Source organism: Columba livia, chromosome 11 (assembly GCF_036013475.1).
Source record: "Columba livia isolate bColLiv1 breed racing homer chromosome 11, bColLiv1.pat.W.v2, whole genome shotgun sequence".
NCBI lineage: Eukaryota > Metazoa > Chordata > Aves > Columbiformes > Columbidae > Columba > Columba livia.
Genome location: NC_088612.1, coordinates 15,753,188 through 15,772,520, shown reverse-complemented (window position 1 = coordinate 15,772,520; position 19,333 = coordinate 15,753,188). Strand labels below are relative to the sequence as shown.

Sequence of the window (19,333 nt, the reverse complement as noted above, 5' to 3'; positions counted from 1 at the left end):
GGAAAACAAGCTCTTTCTCCTACCTCCCACAACAGGAATGTGCTTGCATATGTTGTTTTCAAGTAGCCCTTGCAAATAACAGAAATTTTTAAACCAGAAAATGAAGTGCTACTCTCAGAAATACTTGCAGTTGCCAGCTGATCAAGAGCATGACTGTAGCTGGTTAAAATTGGCTTGGAAGAATGTCAGAACCAAACTCTCCTAGAGCACACGTTGATTGATAAAGCACCTCCTTTCCTAGTTGTCAATGGTGTCTCCCTGTTGGCATTACAGCAAAAAGACTCAAACCATTTACTAGCTGTAAGTAATAACAAAGATTTTAAAGAGATGAATGTATTCTGCATGAGCTTCAAAAACCCATCTTTGCTATGGATATGTATGAATTAAAGAAAATAAGAGATAAAAGCAAGTTTGTGTGTTTGTTTTAGATTAACACCTCAGGGAAATTCTATTTGATTTATTTGTAGATAACACTCAAATTAAAAGCATTTATATTTGCAAGAGTAAAATAGATTAAGGACATTTTAACTAAATATTCAAACTGAGTTAATGCAGAGGCATAGTACATTATCCTCAACATTTAAGAAGCTGGAAATGCTTTTGAGAATGCATGTCAATATTCACAGAGGGTGTGGAAGTAAAATAATCAGGACTGATTTTAAATGTATAGCTTGCAAAGTACAGGTCCTCTTTATCAGTTGATAGATTTTAGACATATATTGGTTATTTCTGTAAACAGGTAGTTTTATATTATTTTAATATTAATAACAGTATTTATGGTTCATTGGAGACTTAACATGTACCAGTTAGGATCAGAATTGTTTCTTGACAATACTCTCCTTGCCCCATCCTCACACTCGCCAAGAAAAACGTCACCAAACCCTATGGTTTTCACATTGCTCGGCAAATGAGGAAAAAGAATCAGTATGAATTTCTTTCCACTTGCTGTTGCAATGATTGCATCTTCAAGATGCGTTTGGCAATTTGATAGCTAGGCCCTCATGTCTATTTATGAAGTTTAATTTGCTCCCCCAGAGCAACTTGTACTTGCCTCCTAAAATACGTACAATCTGAACATGGATTCTCAATCCACTGATTTATTACAAATCTTTGTTTCCTTTTACTGCCTTAAATAATCATCTTGTTTAAAAATGATAAAATTAAAGAGAAATACTGTGATTTCCAGGTTTGGCATTTTTTGTTTGGTTGGTTTGTTAGCATTGAGCATTTCAGGGTTATTGTTCAATGTACTTTGCAAGGCAGATGAGAAATTCTGCCCTTCTGTTAAAAAAAAAGAAATAGTGAAAGGGCTTAAGAAATCTATTGGCATGTGATAGATCTTATTGAATTTTTTTATTTGTATTATTTTGGATGATCATGTATCGTATCATAGGCATGCCGTGCACAGGGACCGTGACTATTAAAATGGGACAAGTAGGATTTAGATAATACAAATTGAGAAAAAATTGAATTGGCTGTGTATTTTTCTCACCAACCCTTTCAGTGATAATTCAAGGAGGGTCACACTAGTAGTGTGTGTTTATAGATATTTTATAAATCCAAGGATGTGGAAATTTGCTTCTGTGGCTAAAATATTAAACTGGAATTTCAGTTGAATCTTAAACATTTCTGATTTTATTTTTTATTTCTAATGTCTTTTTAGTTATTTTTTTAGATGTATGTGTGAATTTCAGTCAGCAGTACATGCTCTGAGTGTGGTTCCATGGGTTGTATTTAGCTGGTGAAATTCTCATCTTGTGCTGCAGAGTCTAGGGGAGATTTATGACTGATCAGGACTGACATTCTTAGCAAGATTACCACTGAAAAATAGGATATTTGGATACATGTTTGGAAAATATTTGGAAAACATCAAAAGGAAAGAAGCTTGATAGCTAATTAAAACAATTAAGCTTAAAGAAAACAAGTCGATTCTTAGTTTCCTCTGCCAACTTTGTAGTTTTGACCATGTAGCTGCCTTTTCCCCACCCTGCTCCAGTTATATTCTCTTCTTTGCACCTGTATGAAAGGTCAAGAAGAAATTGCATATACTTTGGGAATAATGAAATTGAACAGATCCAAAGCTACAAAGATAAACTAAACACACTGGAGAAATAATTTTTGCTAAACCTTTTTGGTTACAATATTCTTACTAGGTGGTAGTTGTAATAGCCATAGGTAAATTATTTTTTTAAGAATTATTTTTAATAATTGAAATCCTTCTAAATAACATGCTGAAAAAATAAAGACGGCTGTTTCGTGAAAAATGAGTTACGACATTTCTTTCAGGCACTCGTACCTCCCATCAACAGACAGTACACCCTGAACACATTTGCTGCTTTGCCACTTACATAAATTAGTAAACACATTTTCTAAGTGAGTCAGGAGCAAATTTTATCCATTGGTACAACATTCTATGAATTCATAGATGCATTATAGATGAAGGGTTTTGATCCCCAAGCTAAGCATCCAGGCACAAGATAGTCAAGATGTGCAACAGCTGTGATTCACTTTGAGCCAACAAATCTCAGTGTGTTACCAAATGTTAAATCACTGGCTTGAGGCCTGTTTTGATCCAAATTAATCGTGTGAAAAGAAAAAAAATATGGTCCTTATTTTCCTTATTTTGGAGAATTGTATTTTGAGACAGAGACATAAATTTAGCATTTTGGACAACGGTTGAAATTATAGGAAACGGAAGTACAGAAAAGGAAGATGTGTGATAGAATAAGATGCGGAAATCTAAAATCTGAAATTTAAAAACATCTAGTCCATAACACATCACCAGCACACTACTCTTAAGCAAGAAAGATATGGTATAGAATTTGTAATCCCAACACCGACAGACTTCAATTATTTTGCACTGAGACCCACTTGCATGGCCCAGTAATGACTTTGACTATGACAGGAATGGAATGAAGGACGGGAGAAGTTAAAAAATATGCTAGTAAAAGAATTAAATAAATGTGTCACCGCTACCCGTATATTTTATCTTTACCATGTGGAAGAAACATACACCCCTTTTCAAAGTAATTCATTCAGAGAAGAAAATGTGACTATTTGAAAGGATCTGCAATGAGATTATTTAGATTCCTGTGTCATCTATTGATGGAATGGAATTATAGTGTTTTTGAAAGGGTCCTGGTGTGGGAGCCTGGAGACTGAAATTCTCCAGACATCCACAACATAGATCTAGTACAAACACTTGAAATAAACCTTTTTTCTTTTTAGATATCGGTCTTCCTACATGGAGATAATTGTTTTAATGTGCAAGATGACTGTTAGCCTGCCATACAATGATCACATAGTCTTCAGCTTTTCTCCAGAAACTGTCTACATACTGATGAGCTTAATGCAGACATGAAACTGAGTGTCTGTAAGCTAGCAAATGGTACTGCTATGAAACCCTTGAAATGTTTGATTGTTTTTAATAAGAAATTAAGCCTGCTTGTTTTTCTGGTTATGTAGTCAACCACAGTTAATAAGGAAAATACAGTTTACCTTGAATTAAGATAGCATATGCAGGACTTTTCCCAAAGAAGCATTTTATTTTTCCTTGGTTGAATGTTTCTTGGAGAGAAGGCATATTAAGGAAACACTGCTTATGAAAAAGGACATGAAATCCTAAATCAGTATAAAGATCTCTTCTATGTTGTGCTTTACTGAGCAGTAACAAAGAGTTGCTGTAGCTGACATTAGCTGCTTAATACTTGGTAACCAGATTCCACGGTACCCTGCAGCTGAAATGAAACACTGTGTTCAGTATATTTCTAATAAGGTATTAATGGTGTAGAAAGCACACTATTCTTATTTGTTTAAAAAAACAGCAACAAGAAATGTCAGAAAGATTGCCTTGAGCAGCTTGACTCTGTAAACACCTATTACTATCTCTTCAGAGATGATACCAGAATTTTGTGGTCTACTTCCTTGCTCAGAAGTGCCTCAGGTTAAGAATTTTGTCTTTGATTACTAATTTTCAGCCAATAATTTGACCTCCTGATATATGAGATTAGTTTGTGCAGTGACTTTGTCTGGAATGTCCTAATGACAGCAGTGACAGTTTTTGTATTTGGTGGTTTTGAATTTTAATGAATATCTTGAGTGATAATTAACTATTTCTCTGTGGACAAAATCCTCTTTAATCTAAATTGCGGATCTCTGCAGATAGGAGGTCACATTCTCTGTAGTGTTGATTAAAAGAGTGCATTTTGACCTAGATATTTGGAAAACAGATGCATATGAACTTCCATTTTATATCAATCAGAATTCAATTTTATATGAATAATTGATTTTTAAAAAATAGTCCTAGTAATAATTCCTGAATTGATGTGAATAGAAATCAATATTTAGAAGTAATACATGCCTGCATATACATGACCGTAACTTATCGGAAAGGGCAGGACAGGTGTGAAATGGCAGAGTTTGACTTGCGTAATGTGCTGTGTTGGCACACATAGGAAAGGTCATCCAGCCCAGTATCCCATCTGCCAGAGTGGCCAAAACCAGATGCTTAAGGAAGAACAGAGTAATACCTAATGAGACTTCCCCAGAACTTTCTCCCTGTTTGTGTGAGTTTGGGACTCTCTTTTAATTGCTTTTTGCTTAGGACATCAGTTTTTGGAGGAAAGGGACAGGATTGCTGTGAAATTCTTCATTTTTAAAAGAGACTTCAAATGAATCTCACAAATAAATAAGACTTCTTGTACTGAAGATGCAAGTTTATTCTGTTTTACCTAAGAGACATTTCGAGCTAGATCTTGTTCATGGAGTATGCCCTGTCTCCCATAAGATTAAGTCTAGTCTGCAGTTTTAGGTGTTACATTTAGTTATGCATTTTCCAACTTATTGCTTGTAACTTAACAGAAATAAGATGTTTGTGACTATGGTGCTCATTTGGGAACCAGGAAATAGAGGACCAGTTCACATACTTTAGGTGCTTTAGTGTGGGTCTTCGATGGATGGTAAGTGTGCATTTCTGAAATCAGACAGGCAGCTCCATGTTATAAGGACAAGGGCCTTACATGCTGCTGAACTACTTCCATTCTCAGAATTAAATGATTGTGTACGTACTTTGCTGTACAAGGGTTGAAATAGCCTTTCAGTTAAGCCGTGCAATACAGAGACCTGACACTCAGTGCTGCCAGATGTACCAACTGAGGTCCAGTACGCAGCTGCTTCTTGGATCTGCTTTAAAGTAATGAGTGTGGTATTTAGTAAGCTGGCCTTAGAGGTGGCCCTGCTGAACCTGCAGTGAGTTAGTGGAAATCAATTCAAGTACAAATGCCAAAGTATCATTTGTTTTCCCTTTATGCAGCACATTCTAGTCCCCATAGCCATAGGGAAGGGAGAGTTGACAACAGAAATTAACAATAATTTGTCAATATCCATTTAAGTTGCGTACTTCTTAGTTTAGAGTACACATCCTTCATGTGCTCACACAGCATCTAGCACAGCAGTATGTGTGTCAAGTCACTGTGTGTCTTTAATTCTAACACCAATTAATAGTTTAAAGCATTGTGAGTAGTACTTTGTTTTCAATAACTATGTGTAAAGCTACTGAGCTATAACAGTATTATTCAGAGCACATCTAAATAATTTTACATTCAAAATACTTATTTAGGAGGCTAGGTCTTATTTTCATAAGATGTATGTACACAAAATTTCTGCTGACATATGATGGAAAAGCTGGTAGCTGTAAAGCTTTCAAGCCATCTCGGGTATGTGCTAAAGTGACTGACAGAGTATTTATCTTCTAACCAGTTGTTATAAATTGGAGAGGATTTTACTGATGTGCAATTTATGCCTTTCTTTCTAATCTTGCTTTTCAAATGAGGTGATCATCCGCTATGGAGCGGTGTGCCTGAAACACAACCAGCTGCAAGCTACAGATATTTTTTTCAAAGATTGGAAATGCAAAATCCTATGACATAATTCACTGGTAACAAAACCTCTGATTATCTTCATTATCTACTATTCTTATTAAATCTTTATTTTGTAAAATGTCTCATATATTAACCTTGGAATTTGCTGATTCTGCTTAACAAAGGCAGACTATTTTATCTTGAAAAGAACTAACACAATAGCCTTTACCCCTATTTTATTATTTCAAAAGATTTTTCTATTTATTTACTAAATCTGCCAGCAGTGCAAGCATTTGTATGAGTTTGAAAAACACAATGTTCTGCTAACAGGGGAGAAATACAACCTAATCCTCTTATGCTAATTGAATGGGGAGGGTGTTAGTGGCTTTTAGCAACATTTTAGAGGTTTCATGACTGGGAAGAACTTCATGCAATTTCCAGACTACTTTTCTGTAGTTTCACTGCAAATAATACTCAGCAATATGCGTTCTTGTTTGTATTTTCACCAGGAAAATAGCCTGGATACAGTAAACTCCTAAAATTAATTCCCGCCTTTTTTTTAGTAAGACTTAAACACCCAAATGTGGTGAATGTACAGCCATGTAATAAACCATTTTAGACTTTCTGGACCATGATTAACAACTGCTTTTTGACCAGCTAGAGCTACCTGTTTCCAGCAAGCCAGTTGGAAGAACAGCTGATGTTAAAAGTCTATAGACGACTAGCAATACCTAATTATTATGTCTTAGTAGATACTACTTATGGGGAATGTGTCAGTTGTTAATGCCTGCAAATCAAATCTTTTGAGATTTGACTCATTAAAATGATGTTGTCAGTCCTTTCCCATAAACTTTAAAAGAAAATTTCATTTTTTCCTATGATAATGTTAAGTGAGCGCCCACGAAACGGTTCACAGGACTTCAAGGTCAATAGTGATAAAATAAGTATTTTTGAATAATTATTATACACTGAGCATCACGAAACTGTAAAATTTGAGTGTAAATGGTTGGATGTGAACTGTTAACTTGATAGTTAAACACTGAGTTATTAGAAAGTTAAGCATCTCCATTTTCTTTTACAATTGAGGCCTTTCCAATGACTTAGCTCCACAGCTATTGTATGTTGACAGTCCCAATATTCTAACGACCTTCCCCTCCAGCCATCTAACTGTTCCTTGAATGGGTGCTCTTGGAGTAAGGTTGAGAATGTTTTACTTACTGTCCTTAAATGGTACAGTTTGAAATGTTTTGCTGAATCTCCTGGTTTCATTTAAAGTAACCTATTCTTTCTGCTCCCTTGTACTTTATTATTCAAATAGTATTATTTACCTCTTCCTATAACCTGAAATTAGTATGCATGGAGAAAAAGCTATCTTTTCTTGCACGACACTGGGGAAGTACATACATGAAATCATGTTGCAGTAATTAATTAATTGTCCGTGCTACGTATTTCCAATTTGATTGTTAAAAATTTGCACAGATGCATCATGTCAAAAAAAATTCAAGGAATCTTCACTTAGTAAACTGTAAACTAAAGCATAAAATTCTTATCAAGTAAGTTTTGAAACACCGATTGCTTGTATGCCGTGTATTTTTGAATAAGTGTGAAGTTTAAGAATATATCTTCCTTCTGAATGGCAGGAGAACATTTTATCTGATGAGGGAGGTGAGGCACTGGAACAGCTGTCCGGAGAAGCTGCGGCTGCCCCATCCCTGGCAGTGCTCAAGGCCAGGCTGGACGGGGCTCTGAGCAACCTGCCCGTGGCGGGGCAGTTGGACTGGATGATCTTTAAGGTCTCTTCCAATCTAAACCATTCTATGATTCTGTGACACATAATTTTAAAATAATGGCATGCTAAAATGTCCCATTTTTTCCCCTTTGCTATTATTTTTTTCTTTAATATATCACCTTTTTGCATGAAGGGATGCAGTAAAACATGGACATTTTTAAGGACATTTATTTAAAAGACAAAAGCTGATGGCAACAAAAGCAAAAAAAGCTAACGGCACATTAAAAGCATAATTCTGTCATATTAAAATAACAATAAAGTACCTTCTTTGTAAATGAAATTGAGCCAGGATGAGAGTTAGCAGTGGCTGTTCAGAGAAACCACAACATTTTCTCACAAAATAAATGGAGTGGAATAGAGTTTTATTGGTAAGAGTGCCATATTTTATTCACATGTAGTTCCCATGCATGAAGTCTGGTGTGCTTTCTTATGTGAATGGAAATGTGTACATAAAGTTAACTGCTCTTAAAAGCGACGTGTCTTTTGAAGATATAAAGTGCTGCCACAATGTTTTTGTGATCTTTGCACTAGCAGCTCTGAAGAGCCAATTTTTAAATAGCCAAAGTTCCCCAAAAGCTGTAAAGAAAAAACTGATTTCAGACACAGAAATCTCAGGAATACATGTCGCTGCTGTATTTCAGGTGAAACTGGATGCAACCAAATGGGACATTTTTAGTGTGGATATTTTATTATGAGGTTGATTTAACTAACACTGCCATGTAGTTATCTGATGTTGTGAAGAGCTAAGTGTATTCCATTATATAAATACTCAGAGTATTTAGATGATAACATTTAAATGGCAAGCTCACAATTCTTGAAGAAAATAATATGGGCACAAAGAATGACAGGAGTAGTACCACTGTTGTGTTGAGATCCTATTAGAACTATAATTTGGTGTGGGGGCCAGTATTCTTACTGACTGGTCTTGGCATTCCTCAAAAATAGGAAAATATCAATTGCTCTGAAGAACTAACTCATCTTTCCAAATTATTTTAAGATTAGAATAGCCTTATAACCTTTCTAGAGAGATTCCTGGTCTTTTTCCTCGTGGAAACAGGGTCTGAAGGAGATGAAGTTATAAATTTACTACTTATACCTAAGTAGATATTAATGCCTATACGTATGTAGATATTAGTGCTTATACCTATGTATATAAGAGATATGCAATGAATATACAAGCAAGTATAACATGTGTGAAAATGGGAGGGTTAACCTGGGTGTCTGATGCTCAGTTTCCAAAATTAAAAGTTCCTAAATTGTGATGAGCTAAAATTATTCTTGCATGTGTATAAACCTATTTTGCTAACACCCATGGCATTCTTTTATATCTATGTGACAGCAAGAGTGCAAAACTTGCTCTAACAGCTTTAATTTAAACAATTTTCTCTCCTTTCCTACTGCACGTCAGGTTCAATAAGACCTGTTTTCATTGTAGCTGACAGTAATCTCAAGTCTAGTTTAGTATGATCCAGACTCTGGTACTCAGTGCAAGGAATATCTCAGATTACCGGAGAGCACTCAGTCTGTGCAGCCACAACGAGAGGGAGTTCTCTACTAAAAAGAAACATCAAATATACAGCTTAGATTTGCATTCTTAGGGAAGAAAAACACATGGAACCAACAGATTTTATGTTTCTTCTTACTTTGAAGACCCTCTTTTTGCAATATTATTTATTTCTCTAACAACACTGGAATTTGGAATTTGTACATCTTGTCAAAAGGGCTAATCCCTCACCTTTGAGGAAGCCTCGAAATCCTGTCTCACCTTTTGCCCAACTCACTAGTCACTGTATAGGTTTAAAAGACTCTTCTAGGAATTTGCCACGGTGGAGTAACATTTTTTCCATGTTCCAGCCAAAATGATTTTTATCTCACCCTGCTATGTAATTTCTGATTGCACAATACATCTTTTCGTCATTATTCAGTCCATTTCAAAACACTGAATTGTTGTAGACACAGAGGAAGAATGACATACATTATTAACAGACACTTTAGAATTTGGTTTTATTACTAACAACGTAGTTAAATCTACGTTAGGGGCCAAATGGGTAAGTTTTCCTTTGGTGGTTTTCCAATGAATGATCTTTTCAAAAGTATAACAGCATCTAGAGCTAAGAAGGACATTTAGTTCTGTTGGCTGGTTTTCACTAAACATTTAAAGTTGGCAAACAATGCTGTGTCAGACTTAAGAGTTTGGAGAAATTGCAATAGGTGATGTTTTGTACGTCAGCTGTGTGAGGCCGGACTCTGTTAGTGTGGATTTGTACAACTGGCCTTTCTGACCTCAGCAGTTTTCCCACAGAGAAATGCAGCTGCCTCCAAGTTCAGTGTCTGGTTTGTTTTGTTTGAATTCCAGCTGCATGCCTTCCCAGTTTCATTAGCACTGGCTCGTGTTATGCTTACAGTGATCTGTTATAATTTAGTGCTAAGTCAGTAGGGAAACTGGCCTTGTTATTGAGATAAAAATATTACCCAGGAAATTGCAAGATTAGCATAAAAAGCATACAAATTAGCAGAAGATAGAAAGATTGCCAGACTTCTGAGTAGCCTCCACAGTCAGCAGAACTAGTTGCTCTGGAAAGCGTTTTACAACTTTGTAAAATTCTAGGACAGCCTAGAAATTCTCCCAGAGCTCTGGATGAATTGCAAGTAGCCAGAATGGGTTTTAATTGAATTGGCATATATTCTTTTTAGGTGTGATAATGTTAATACATACTTTACTTTTCCCTTATTCCTGCATTTCTTTCCTTTATTCCCAGTGAATTAGGAGATACGATAATCAAGAGAAGATACTGAAAGTCAGGTTTAATATGAAATAAATTTTAAAGTTCAAGCCTTTGCATACCCATCAATGGAGCATTTGTGTGCGTGTAAAACACAAGGGATACCTTTTCATTATTTAAAACTGATCTCTTGGAGCAGGGCAGCCACAAGAACAGGCCATAAAATCTTATTGCCTTAATTTTGGAGACTCATCTTATTCTGTTGAATAAAAATATTCTGCTTCTGTACCTCCCCCAGTTTAAGATATCTGTAATGGGGTTATATTTTTGGTGAGGTTTTTTGTATAGCAGGTATAACACTGCAAAACCGATACTAGTCCTAAAATCTGTACTCAAGCAACTATATGGATGTGGCAGGACTGGTTTAATATCTCTCTTTGAGCTGTGGAATTAAACCCTAAAGTCACATCGACAATAAATGATAAATAAATATGTAACTACACACATTTTTATTACTTTAGCAGGAAATAGCTAATCTTTTTAATTAAAAAAGCTACATTCAGATTGGGTATACATTCAAGAATTCCATTTCAGCAATGCCATAGGATTTTGCACTGTCTTTGTCTCTGTTCTACTTTTAATTTCTGTTGGAGGGTTCTAATTATAGAGCACTTTTAGAATGCCGTTTACAAAGTAATTGTATTTTAAAGGCTTATTAGATTAAACCAAACACAGCAAATACTATATACCATGAAAAGAAATGCAAGAGCACAGTTAAGAATGTACAATATTTTAAAAATATGAAAACTAATTAAGTCATCTCAGAAACCTCTTGACATCATCTGCTGAATAGCATGAAAGGAAGGTTGTGTGAACTATAGAAAAGTAATAGTAAAGCTTTCACTTTCATGTGAGCTAATGAAACATTTCAGCTATACTGAGTGATCTTATCGATGTGGTTTAACAGGAGCACGAGACATTCCATTGCAAATCATCTATTGTTTCTCTTCGGTTTCAGGGTGAGAAAGAGGTGTGCATTAAATATGGCTGGTCAATATATGCTATTCATTTCTTCCATGTATGGATACACATTTCATATTCTACTCAGAATGCAACCTGCTTGCTGACAAATTTTTGTTAAAGCAAGGCAGTAGCTCAGAACAGTCCGCTCCATTTTAAAAGCATTGCTTGTGGATACAGGGATGTGAATTTTGGAAATCCTAGGCTGTTGAGGTATCCAGTACAGTGCAGCTGTTGTAGCTTTAAGCAGAATTTCTGCACAACTGAAAGAATCCTAACATATAGGAAAAGTACATATGTTATCTCAGAGCTTTAATTTTTTAATTAGTTGAAAAACTAATAAATAAGCATAATGGTGACTAATAATGGATATATAATTTTATTTCCTGTTCGCCTGTTCAGTGATTTTTTTTTCTAAATTCATGTCTTTTGTGACTACCTCAGATTCACAGTAGACACAGTTGAGTAATCAGTGAATGATAAGAGATATTTTTTTTTTGCCTTAGCTACACAGGAAGACCCTAGTGGCTACTCTTGAAATAAGTAGTGAGTCATGTATTTTAATGCCATGTATTTTTAGATGCTGCTCACTTTCACTTCCCCCACAAATTTCCCTCATTTCTTTAAAAATCATTCTTTCTCTGTGCTTCCCATGCAAATCTCTTGATGTTTTCTAATTCTGTGTCTAGATTATGTTAAGCATATTAAAATAATATTTCAATGATAAATTGAAACTCTGAAACACTAAATAGCACCAAATGTATAGTTGCCTTTACCTGTTTTTCCTCCTGGATCATCCTAGCTGTGCTTTGTACAAAACAGAAGGCACATGATATAATATAATATGCAATCGTAAAATATATGCACACGGAGTGAGGTGGAGGTTAAAAGGAAGATCATGAATCTGGAACTTAGCATGTTGCTGCTACAATTAACGAATTTAAATAATTTTTGTTGATATTTCTAATTTGTAACTTCTTACTTGATTTTTGTCCTTACTGAAAACAAGGGATTGTGTACAGCAGGACACGTGGTCAGTGTGGTATGAACCCCGCAGCACTGCCCTCAGCCTCTGCACTTGAGCTCCCAAACTCCCCGCAGTGACTGGTGAGCCAGAGGCACTGGAGGAACACAGACCATCTCTGCTCTGCAAAAATGTGTTTGGTGCTGTTCTGGCTCGGCTGTTCCGAGGGTAGAAAGTACTTTCCTTCGGACTTGAGGGAGCCCCAGCCTTACATCTGCCCCGCAGTGAGATAGGAAACTGGGTCTCAATAGAAGAGGCAAAGAAGAAGAAAGTCCCGAAAGACATCTAACTACAGTGTTGATTTTGTACGATTTTTTTGACAGACTGTCAACATTTTCTAAAGGCATTCATGGAAAAGTGAAAGAGTCAGATTAAAATAGGGTAATTTTGAATGGAATTTCACATGAAAAATAAAATGTATTTCTAAAGCCCAAGAGGCTTCTGCTTGCTGCAAACAACAGTACTTTAAAAAGTATTTTCTTATTTGAAGTTTTCTGGATTTTAAGTGAAGGAAAAAGATGGAAAATCTAAAAGCAAGATGCTGTTCATTCTATCCACAGTTTACATTTGCAACTCTTATTTTAGACCACTATCTAGAAGAGGTCAAGTATGTGAGAGCAGAAATATCTTAAAATAAATAGCAAAAGAGCTCATTTAAGACTTGTCTGGCTTCTGTTAGGCCTCTCATTCCTGTTCTATGTTGGGATGAAAATTCTCTTGGAAGGAAGAGGAAATAGAAAGGATTGTTTAGAACATTTAGCAAGAGGCAACAAAACCTGGAAATGAGTATCTAGCTAAGCTTTAAACTTCCTAGAAATGTCCTAAATTGTCAACAGCACTGACAAAGAACTTCAGGTTTATTCATATATACTATCTGTTTATTGAAGTTTATTTTCTAAATGGCCTCTGACTATTTTCAGTCAGGCTTTTCTGCAAAAAGTCATCTTAGTCATTTAAACATTCTTCATCAAATGTATTGTTTATGCAGGACTACACAAAGAAATAGATTCTAATTCTCTTTGAGTTTACCTGATTTTTTTTTAAATACTGTCAAGAGCACTGTTGAACAGTAACATATGTCTGTAAGGCTGCATTAGTGTGGCTTACCTAAACACTTGTTGGAGAGCTTTAATAAAGCACGCAGAAGGCTTTCTGCGAGAGGCTCGCTAGCTTACGCCATACAAGGCAGAGGCGGCACTCACAAGGCCAAATTAACTGCTACCTTAGCCTGCTGGTACTCAGATTCTGTACACACACAAATGTTATACCTCAGTCCGGTTTTCCTTGTCAATATCAAACTAGAAAATTCAGATCTAAGCTGCTAAAAATTAATAACTTTTGTACGCTGACCCTTACTTGAAAGCATTCTTTATGGTGTATTTTTACAAACAGGTGGATGATGCCATTTCACTGGTTTATAAAAAAGAAGCCAACTCCAAGTGAGACAACAAGCCTCAGAGACTAGAACTTAGCACTACCACATCTAGACTTCTTAGGGATCTTTGGTGATTTTTTCCCCCCCTCCAAAAAGTTGGTTTTGGTTTGTTTGGTTTTTTTTTTTTTTTTCGGTGGGGCTGAGGAAATTTGCCATCTCTAAGACTTGCAGGTTCAAACAGTACCCCTGAATTCTCTATGGCCACAAAATTCCACGAGAAATTGGCATTTTGGGATATGCTGGACCTGCTGAGCATACGCTGAGCAAAAGATATACATGCATTTGACTACATTTTGCATGTATTTACTGCACATGCAGATCTAATAATCTGGACATAAAAGTACCAGTTCTGCTTATGTCTTAATAAAGAACTGGAACTTCAGTCCTAGATCTTTCCCTTCCCTGAAATCACAGGTTGTGGTTTTGTAGAGTTTTTGTTTGTTTTAAATTCAAAGGCTTTAGAGAAAAGGGCTACACATTTTTAAGAAGCCTGGTTAATAGTGTTAGGCTGTGACTGCTTTACTCAGAGAGACATTTCTCAATTTTAATAAAATTGAGATGCCACTCAGAATGGTACAACATGACCCTAATTTTATTTCCTTGTGGTGGTTCTGATTGTAGGACACAGTCTTATTGTTTCCAGATACAGAGGCTAGAAAATCAGTGTTATGTAGCCTCACTCTATGTATGAGGGTCCAACATCCCCAGTTTGCTATATGCCCTCTACCTTTCCTCCCTTAGGGGTACTGGGCTCCTTTTGAAATCAGTGTCCACATGCTTAGTCTGCTGAGCGTTCCGCAGGTGAATCAGGGTTCCTATGAGAGTTAGGATCCCATTTGTATCTGCTTTTAGAAGAGCTGGCAGGTTATCCTGCACTCTGCTTCTGGAGCTTTGTTTAAGGAATTCTCATGGTCTGTAGAGTCAGATCTACTGAAAAATGAACACGATTTGGCCTTGGGGAATCAAATGACTGCAGAATCTGATGTAGTCATGGCAGGCTCATATTCTGTTATCTGTGTATTAAAATGTGAGTTCCGAGTCTAGGATCAGTCACAATTCATCTTGGCTGACTTAGCAGATGGGAGTCTATTAAGTCTTCTGTAATGAAAGCCTACTGAGAAATACTATTAGTTTGATATTAAAATTGTTTTGAAGAAATTGAAGTTAGATTTTTTCCCACTTCAACTTATCTGCATATTGGAAAAGAGACTGGTGTAATTAGTGTAAAGTCCTACAATAATGAATTTTCTGATGCAATTCTGTTGAAAAATTCTATTATCTCTGTTACAGTTGTAATGAGTAACTTGATAAATATAGCAGTTCTAAACATATGTCTGCATTGAAAGGGTTGAGTGGGGTTTTTTTTACAGCATTTATTGATTATGAATGTATAGGGCTAACATGTGGAAGAGCTTAAGGCAGCTGTGCATTGGTAACACAGCTGAGCAGCAGAGAAGCAAGCCTGTAGGCCATCCATGCTATAATCTAGCCTGATAGTAAATCATGTTGCGATGCCTATGTTCCACTTACACTTGAAGATGATTTATAAAGCGTAGAGTTATATCTCTTAGGAACCAATTTAATAGCAGCCAGATTGTACTGGCTATTTGGGGAAAATAGGAGGTATTGAACAATTTCAGGGAAGCAAAACTTGCATGGGACTTTTGTCAGAACTGGCAAAGGGTACAGATATTTGAAGTGTGGGAGAAAGGAGACAGAGAAGTAGGTGAAGAAAGGAACCTGAGGGGGAGTAAACACAGGAAAGATGCCTTGCAAAATAAAGCAAGTATATCAAATTGAGGCCAGTAAATCTCTTTGGTTCACCCGCAGATTGCAAAAGCAGGTCTCAAAAGATCATTTGGCTGTAAATAAGGATGCAATAGTACATGTTTGTTGCCGAAAGAAGCTAACAGTGCTCCTGCACCAATCCCTTCAGATCAGTATGGATGTTAAATGAGAAACTCAGAGAGCTTGTTTTGCTTCCACTAGAATGCTGTTCAGGTTGTGAATCAAGTACATATGTAAAGCAGTTCTTTAAACACAGCCAGGAATATTACACTGGGTATTTCACTTTATCACCATGTTTGCAATTGTGTGCCATTTTCCTTTTCTAATGTTAATTTAATTGGTCTCTCTCCATGGGAAGAAAGTAGTGAAGGTATCTTCCTACACAGGTGAAAAGATGTAGAAGTATTAAATTCCATAACCCTCTCTGCAGCTGTGTGCCATTAGGTGCAAGGAATTCAGGAGAAAGCTAATGACTCTGTAATGAGTGCTGATTAGACTAAGTTCCAGCTGTAAGCCAGTAGTCCTCTTCCTAGGAGTAGAAGAGACTGGTTCCCCTATGGATACTCTTTTTTACCACCACATAGAAATGCAGCATGTGTTTTCTGGAAATTTATTTCTTTTTCCTCTCAGTAGTGAGCTGAGGCAGGGAAACTTAAGAAAAATAAAGCAAAACCCTTATAGAAAGTGAAACATTTTTATTGAGAACCCTCTGTAACTTGGCTGCATAATCACTGATCTTGACAACACTGATGGAGCTTTAGTGGTGCACTGTACAACACGAGCTTTTGCTCGTCTCAGCAAGATGAATCTACTGAATCCTGAGGAGAGTAAAAAAGCATACAGCACTGAAATCTCATGTTCTCAGGAACACTTCTTTCCCTCCCAGAAGTTGAAAAATGTGTGTGGAGTGATACAGAAGTTTGATCTCATTCTCCACTATCCAGGAGGAGCTGAGATACCAGAAGTAGGTGAGGGTCTTACACCAATCAGAGGACATGACCTGTTGACTTAATTCAAGCCTTTATTCATAAAGTACCTCAAATTCCAGCAAGTCGTTACTTCAGAGGACATTGGAGAAGTGTTAGAAAGAAATCGGGTGTTTTCTCCAATTTTAAGAGCATTCTTAGCTAATGTTCACCTATCAGTTACTATGTAACCTTCCAACACCATAGATTTCTTGAGAAAATTAGGAAAGGCATTCATCCCTGCAGTAGGTGACTCAGAAGGCTTTTCCACAGTAGATCGACTAGCAGAATGCATGTTAAAGTTTGTTATCCATTTCTTAAAAACAAAACAACCCACCAAGTTCTGCTCTTGTTCTTTTAAAATCTGAATACATTGGATTCAGTTAATTGTCATCCACATATTAAACTAACATCTCTGTAGGTGACAAAACAGGAGTTTGGACCTGCGGCCATCAGGAACTAGCACCTTGCTGTGTGACATGTGACATTCTAGGGTAGAAAAAGCCTAAAATGTTTTAAGTTTTTAAAAGCTTCAGGTTATACTAAACCTAATGTAAGACTAAACTATTTTTCTAGGAGGCCTGAGAGATTTTTCTAAACAGTGGAAGAAAACTAGGCTACCTTGGCTGTTCTAATATTTGAGTTAAAATACAGCTGTTTGTTTCCTTGACAGAAATGTATGTGCAGCTCTACAAAGAACAATTCTCAGACTTGTGTTTGAAAACTCTGTAGGAGTTCAGATATGTCAGTACAGTTGTAGAAGTTACATTTCATAGTTTAGGATGGTGTGGTCAGTGCACATTCAGTCTGCAGCTGAGAGGCTGAGAAAAAGAAATTCTACCTTTTTATTTTAATGTGATCAGTACTTGGTTTCTTAAGAAGTAGCACCTGATTGAGAAGATGGCAAAGGTAGGGAGGCCAACTAGAATTGTAATTGTTGTGCAGAGATTTCTTTGCAACTTCAGTTTCCATAACATTAAGATCAGCCTTGCCTCTTATTGAAAAGTCCTCCATTCGGTACGTGTGGCTCAATTTCAGCACACAGGGGTTTAATTAAGCACTGTCTTCGGTCACAGCCTCAGACTGAATTAACTGAAAACCAGTTTCCTATGTCCTAGGATGTCAGTGCTAGACATGCTTGCGAGGAATTCATTTCTCTCTCTTAGCACCTATGCTCTAAAAGTTTCCAGTCTGCCCCTATTTATTTGAGGATCTTCCGCACACTCCCTCTCATGGTGCATAATCTGGACTTTCACAAGCCACTGTTGGGGCAGAGCTGCAGCTGCTGTCATTAGTGCTGCCCCGCTGATCACCATTTTCTTGGAGCCCTCAGCGGCCTCCACCTGGCCATTACCCACAGCTGTTGTCACTGCCATGCAGCAGCCCTCCCTGCCCTTCTGGGCTTGTGCCCTGTCTAGCCACTGCCTTTTGGCTCTGAGGACACAGGAATGGGGGACATGCACTGTTACACAATATCTAGCGTGCAGCGGTTTTTCCTGCAGGTAAGTAGTATCTATGAATGTTTGACTACTGGAATTTATAAAACAGTATCACTGCTGTGATACTTCTTAAGGCGGTTTCAGGGCCTGGACACTAAATGAAGATTCTTAGATGTGGGTAGAAAAACTCCATTATGTTGTCTGGCTAACGAAAAGGGTTCTCCTCTCCATATGCTTTAGAAAAATCTGAGTTGTGAGTTTCAAACTGTGCTTGTCTTACATGCTTCATGCTTCTTTATCTTCAGCTACATTGTAGTGACTTGTGTGCAGAATTTACTGTTAATCTCTTAAGTATTACTTAATTTGAAGAACATTTCCGATAACTAGTAGACTGAGGTTAATGCAGATGAAAACAGTTTTTTCCCTAAAAGACACTAATTTGTTCTTTTCTTGGCAAGAACTAACTTCGAGTTAAGACAGATGAGGTGTCTGTAGTTCATTCTTGCATCGCCATTCAAAAATATCTTTTTCGTAGCGCTCCATCTTAACTTGTTTGAGCCATGACTGCATAGTGTTCTTACCCCTTCCTGATGTGGACATACAAGCAATTTATCTTGCTTGTGGGCAGGTTGTGCATCCTGTGCAGAGCGTCGTGGTGTTGTGACTAGATTGCTATTTTAATCCAGTGTAAAATAAGTTTTGTTTAGACTGCGAACAGTGTGGAAACATGCTTAAGTTTGCACTAAGTAGAGCTAACTAAACCAGATGCAACACTAGTGGAGGGATGGCTTGGTGTTCTGAGTTTCTTATAACTGACTCCAAAGTAAGAATTGATAGCTAGTTTATTAAAGGGATCATAGTGGGCATACAGTTCATACTGAGAAAGCCTTGTAAATCTGTTAGTTTTTCTAATAGTGAGAAGGTGCAATTAATCTCTGGCAAAGTTTTGCCACCTTCTCTGATTTTTCTCATTTAAAACTTCAGATATACTATTTACTTCCAGTAAATAGTATATTTAGATAGCCCTAAATTGATCAGGCAGTTGGACTAGATGAAATAGTCTATTCTAAAAAACAGTATTTGGTTTAACAATGGGAGATACTTATTGGCATCCAGCTAGGAAGAGCTAATAAACCAGTGAGCAATTTTTTTAAGTAACCTTTTTCGATAGCAGCGCATTATCCTCAGTGCTCTGTGTGACTGCCAAGTTAATAGAATTATTTTCCTTTGGTTTTGGTAAGAGCAGGTCATATTCTAGATGTATGCTTTCAGTACACATTAAAGAAATGCCT

The 19,333-nt window shown here is 36.8% G+C and overlaps 1 protein-coding gene across 12 annotated transcripts in view; it reads left to right on the top strand.

Annotated features, from left to right (window-relative positions):
• The window catches only part of APBA2 (amyloid beta precursor protein binding family A member 2), a 101,577-nt gene that overhangs the window by 39,179 nt on the left and 43,065 nt on the right, over positions 1–19,333 (top strand). Inside the window, exon 1 of one of the 12 annotated variants that reach the window (XM_065076100.1) lies at positions 17,862–18,104. The exons of 10 other annotated variants lie outside the window; for them this stretch is intronic. The gene's annotated coding sequence lies outside the window, so the exon portion shown is untranslated. Of the gene's footprint in view, positions 1–17,861; positions 18,105–19,333 lie in introns of those variants that run through there. One more of the 12 variants, XM_021299246.2, reaches the window with a different exon arrangement.